The sequence below is a fragment of the Coenobita brevimanus genome, chromosome 91 (genome assembly GCF_032717465.1).
Source record: "Coenobita brevimanus isolate Jiangsu-jjx chromosome 91, ASM3271746v2, whole genome shotgun sequence".
NCBI classification, from domain to species: Eukaryota; Metazoa; Arthropoda; class Malacostraca; order Decapoda; family Coenobitidae; genus Coenobita; species Coenobita brevimanus.
In genome coordinates this window covers 27444061-27450045 of record NC_137044.1, presented here as the reverse complement: position 1 = coordinate 27450045, position 5985 = coordinate 27444061, and the positions used below count along the sequence as shown (strand labels likewise).

Below are 5985 nucleotides of genomic sequence, written 5' to 3'. Positions count from 1 at the left end.
AGAAGGGGAGTGGATGCAGATATCATCAGTGTAGGTTAGGATCAGAGAGGAGTCAGGAATAAGACCTAAAAGATGGATGAGTATTCTTGAGAAGATTGAAGAGAAAGGGGCTAAGTACCCCACCTTGAGGGTGTGCCAAGATTGAAGGGTCGGTAATCACTGAATGCCCCACAAAACAGAACCCGAGAGTGACGATGGGACAACTAGCTTTCCAGCCAGCAGAACAGGTGGCCAGAGACACCCAATGGGCAAGTTCGTCAAGGATGACATCATGGTTTGTAACGTCGAATGCAGCTTTGAGGTCAATCAAAGCTGTACAGGAGGAGGATGTGAAGTGAGTGAGTAATTCTGCAAGGCAGTGTTGTGTGCTTCGGCCTGGAAGGAAACCAGAAAGATCAGGAGAGAGCTGGTCCTGAAGAAGATCGCGGAGCATTGCTAAAAGAATTCTTTCAATGACTTTGCAGATGCAGGAAGTCAGGGAAATGGGACGGAAATCAGAGGAGTTAGGCTTAGAGATGGGGATGATGGTGCTACAGGTCCAGTCTGCAGGGAGACTACCTTCAGAAAAACCCATGTTGAACAGTGAGAGTACTGGATTTCCAGGGACTTGAGCAATGAGTCTGAGTGTGGTGTAGGTGATCCCGTCATCACCCGGGGCAGTTGCCATGCCTTGCAATAGCGCAAGGCGCAACTCGTCACCAGTGATGGGGCGATCATCAAGGGGAGAGGGAGTGGAGTGAGCCTCTGCAATACGTGCTAGCCTGTTTCCACTAGCAGCCGAGAGGTGAGCTTTTGATGGGGGGAGGCAGGGATGTCAGCTGAGATTGGGTGGACCATTTGTCAACTAGGTTGTTGGCATATTCCACAAGATTGTGGTGGAAAGGAGGGGAGGGGGACTCACATGACTGTACAACTCTATTAACAAGCCGCCAAGCCTTAGATTGAGGAGTGTGTGTGTTAATATGCTGGAGAAAGTCATGCCAATACTCCTGGCAAACACTGTGTTTTAGGTCATGGGAGGAACTGGCTGCATTGAGATAGGAGTGGAGATAGTCAGCGGTGCGGTCAGCATAGTACACAGCCACTGCCCGCTGCACTTCCTCCTCGCTGTCATGTAGACGGTGATCCTGTACCCGAAGATCCATATATTGATCTTGCTGTACCTACTTCCCAGCCTGGCGGGCAGAGGTTTTCATATGTAGCAAATAATGATCATGGTAGGTCTGTACTCCAGTAACTAGGAGGTGTAAAGTTTAGCTGATGTGGTGAACGAATGACTGGCAAACCAGGTGGTTAGCATGTCCTTGAAAGTGGGTTGCAACGGAATAGAGATATTAATTTTTTTTCCTGACATGGCGGTGCTAGGAGTGTAGCATGGGAACAGAAAATGTGGCAAGGATGGCACTGTGGTCGGAGATAAGAGTAGGGAGAATGTCAACAGTGACAGCACGTTGTACCACGTTGCTACCAAGGACAAGATCGAGATAGCCTTCCCCAACATGACTGGGATGAGAAGTGGGGAATAGATGCAGATGATGGTTATTGGCAAAATCATGAAGACGATGACCAGTAAGAGAAGCACAGGAACCGCCAAATGATGGATGGGAGGCATTAAAATCGCCCAGATAAAAGATAGGTGAGAAGCAGCGGGTAAGTAAAGTTGTGGGGTCACCCCCAGTTGGACTGAGATAGATGTTACATATATACAAAGAGGCGAAATAAGTGAAAGAGGGAGTGTGAGAAGAGGCGGGTGATTTGGTAATGAGGGTGTGAGGAATGGAGTGACGAATGTATGTAACCAGGCCTTGGCCAGAATGGGTATGATAGCAGTGGTATCCCCGAAGCCTGGGTGGGGGTCTGGGGCAACGGGAAGGTGGGAAAGCCTTCTGAAGGCAGATAACAGCAGGGTGATGAGATGCAGCATAATGAGAAAGATCAGCCAGGCGGCAGTGGACGCTCCGTATGTTCCAAAATAACATTTTGTATTGTCTGTGTTTGGGAGCCATTAGGACAAGGGAGGAGAAGGAGAATTGTCATGAGAGAGTTGGAAAACGGATGGTTGGGGAAGTGGAGGACAGGAGGAGGAGAGAGGTGGGGAGGTAGGAGAAAGGGAGGTCCCATATGTGCGGTTGCTGGGAGAGAGGGAGGTAGGGGGAGGGTGGGGGAGAGAAGAAGTTGGCAGAGAGTCGAGGACGTATGGGGGAAAGGAGTGGGTGAGGGAGTACAGACAGAGGAGGCTTCTGTGAGAGGGTGAGGGTAGGACACAGGTGAAGGTACAAGGCTGGGTGATGGTGAGACAGGAGGGAGGGAAGGAACAGGGGTAACAGCAGCGGTGGTAGTTACATGGGAGCTGGTTTGTGGGAGCTGTTGGGTAGGCAGAGAAGGAATATGTATATTTTGATGATGATGATGATGTAGATTGGTCCACCTTCGCCCGAAGAGTGGACACAGACAGATGAAGCCCGTCAGAGAAATGGGCGCGGTATATATATATATATATATATATATATATATATATATATATATATATATATATATATATATATATTTTTTTGGGCCTATACCATTGGGGCCGAAACCCCTCGTCATTATATATATATATATATATATATATATATATATATATAATCATCATCATCAGCCGTTTGAGTATCCACTGCAGGACCGGCCTATCCCGACCGAAGTCGGGACGATACAGCCAACGTATCTCTACCAAGTGGCTTAGGCTGTCTAGTAGAGATTGTATGTAGGGTGAGCAGTGCTTGTTAGTGTAACTGTCGTGTTGGAGTGGCTTTGGATGTGTGTGTAGTCTGTGAACCAAGTGTAATCGGCCCGCGTAAGCCGACTGGGTGCAAGCATACTTTATAGTAAGCAACACTGGTTCAACCACAGCACCCCTGGTGTCTGCCAATGTAGTACATGGCCGGGTGAACACTCCCAAAGTTTATTACCCTGGCGGGACGCGAACCCTGGCTCACCCGTGTACGAAACGCACACTCTACCACTGAGGCTCATATATATATATATATATATATATATATGAACACTCCCAAAGTTTATTACCCTGGCGGGACGCGAACCCAGGCTCACCCGTGTACGAAACGCACACTCTACCACTGAGGCTCCATATATATATATATATATATATATATATATATATATATATATATATATATATATATATATATATATATATATATATATATATTTAAGTTCTTTTTATTTTTTTTGTTTTTCTCTTTTACTTTTTTATTATTTTACATTACTGATTAGGGAAAAAAGATAAAAAATAACTAAAGACTCTAGAATTAATAACCTAACAGACAAATCGCTAACCTATGCTAAAGCCTAAAGATACAAATGGCTAAACCTATTCTAATGGTAAAAGTACCCCGACCAAGAGAACACCATCGACTGCAGATTTGTAATGCCTTTCTACATTACATACCTGCACTTATCACCTGGGGACTGTCAGTGGAGGAAAACTAATACATGGAACATCAATGTACGAAAGAGAACCAGGTGAGTCAGTAACATTTCCATATACGTCATCAGACAGCGAAGGAATATTAAGGTGAAAGAGTACATACGAAAGGTGACTGCATAGTCCCTCGTACTGGTGTTGCAGGAGTTGCAGTTGATGGTCCGATGGGTGGGGCAGGGGGTGAGGGTGGAGCAGCTTGTTGCGGGGCACGGGGAGGGGCAGGGGCTTAGAGGGAGGGAGGAGGGGGCATGATGTACAACCAGTGGCGGGAGGGTGTGTCGGCTGATGATCAGAGTGACGACTTGGACAGTCCAGGTGCCAAGCAGTGACGCCCACACGCCCACACCGGAGGCACTGGAACTGCGGTGATTGTAGGAGACAAGGGTGGGCAGCCATGGGGTCAGTGGGGGCTGGTGGCGTGGGTGGTAGGGGCAGTTCCGGGAACTCAGATGAGTGGGGGTCAGGTGCACGGTGGCTGGGAAAGTGAACGGTGGCGGAGTGCCTGACAGGGCAGGTTGTGGTTGAATGGGGGCCACTGCACACCGTTCTGCAGACCGGCAGTAGCGTGAGATGTGGCCAGACTCATAACAGTGATAACACAAGGGCTGTGATGACGGGAAAAAACAAAAACAAAAAATCGTTAGCTTAGTTAACCCTTAAAAATATATAGTTTTCTATTATACACAAGTAATTCCGTTTTCTATAATCAGTTAATCCAGTGAAGCATGGCGGGGAAAAGAAGTTCTGCAAGCATGTCTTTTACAGAGGAAAGTCCCAAACTGAGGGGGGAAAAAAGGAAAAAGAAGGAAGCGACAACTGCAAAGAGCGCAAAAGACGGGTTGGAGATGGAGAAAACGCTATACAGTGTGACAGATGCGAATACTGGTTCCATGCTGGATGCCAGTAGGTTCCTGTGGATCTGTATAGAATCTTGAGAAAATATGAGAAAGAGATGATGTGGTTCTGCAACAGGTGTAAGGAGGCAGTGGAGTGTATGATAAGCGATGTGAAACAACTAAAAGAAAAGAATACAGAATTGGAGAAAAGGATAGAAAATATGGAAAAAAAGTGGGAGAAATCGAGGCAGGAGATAGTGGACGAGGTGACTGCCAGAGTGCTAGATACAACAGACCAAGCAGCTGTGGTAGAAACTGCAGGAAAGCAAACAAAAGAGGAAATAAAGGAAGTGGAAGATAAGAAATACAGAAAAAACAATGTAGTTATGTACAATATTGAAGAATCAAGACAAGAAAATGCAAAAGAGAGAATAAAGAAAGACAAAGAGAAATGTGAGGACATTGTAAAAGTGGCATTGGGCATAAAAGAGAGCGAAATTCAACAGGTAATAAGGCTGGGAAAGAAGCAAGAGAATGGAACACCTAGACCATTGAAAGAAGAAAAAGTGAAGTGGTTAATCTTGAAGAGAGCAAAAAAGCTAAAGGATGTAGAAGACCAAAAGAGAAACAAAGTGTTCATAACTAAGGATATGACAAAACAGGAACGAGAACAAGAGAGGAAATTGGTGGAAGAGTTAAAGGAAAAGAGAAATAACGGTGAAAATGGCTGGTATATAAAAAACGGAAAACTGTGCAGGGCAAATGCAACGAGATAGAAGCAGTAAAAGTCAAAAGAGTGTCAGAAGAGAGAGGAAAACCCCAAGTAGTGATAAAATTGTTGAATGTACAAGGGCTAACAAAAACGAAGCAGTACGAAATAGAAAATTTCATAGATCATAATTTTGTGGAAATCTTGTGCCTAACAGAAACTCAAAACAGACGAGAAAAAGTAGCATAGGGAGAAAATAGTGACCCACCAAGAAATGAGAGAATGGCAGGATAAAAAAGGAGGAGGTCTGCTAATAGCTTATGGACAGAGCAAAGAGATTGGGTTAGAAAAGGTAGAAACAGTGCATAAAGATGTGCTGGAAATTCATTCATTCATTGCCAGACGCCATGTATCCCAGACGGGGTGGCCAATGGCTTAGAGTTAATTGTTTTACAGGGAGGGGCACTAATCCTCCACCAACCCCACTTGACACGTAGGGATGCCAACAGCATCTGGTGTTCCCAGGCGGTCACCCATCCAAGTACTAACCAGACCCAACGTTACTTAACTTCGCTGATCGGACGGGAAGCGGTGTACTCAACGTGGTATAGAATTGGTGGAATTTTCATCAGAATAATTTTGGTTTACATGACTACTGGCAATAAGACAGAAGACCGTGAAAGAAACAAGAAAATCCGTACTGTAGTAGAAAAGAAAATTGAAAATCATAATCCAGAATGGGGTCTGTTGATCTTAGGAGACTTCAACGGCCACCTAGGTTTTAGTGGACAGTAATGGGAGGATGGTAATAGATTGGATGGCTGACTACAGCCTAATACTGCTGAACGGTGATGAGGGATGTACAGGCCTGTATACTTGGAGCCGAGGAGACCAGAAGAGTGCCATAGACTTCATGTTAGTGAATGCAGTACTGTATGACAGATTTATTTATATGG

The 5985-nt window shown here is 45.4% G+C and overlaps 1 pseudogene; it reads right to left on the bottom strand.

Annotated features, from left to right (window-relative positions):
- Positions 1-5529: 5529 nt before the first annotated feature.
- Positions 5530-5647, bottom strand: LOC145412019 (5S ribosomal RNA; annotated as a pseudogene).
- Positions 5648-5985: the final 338 nt, after the last annotated feature.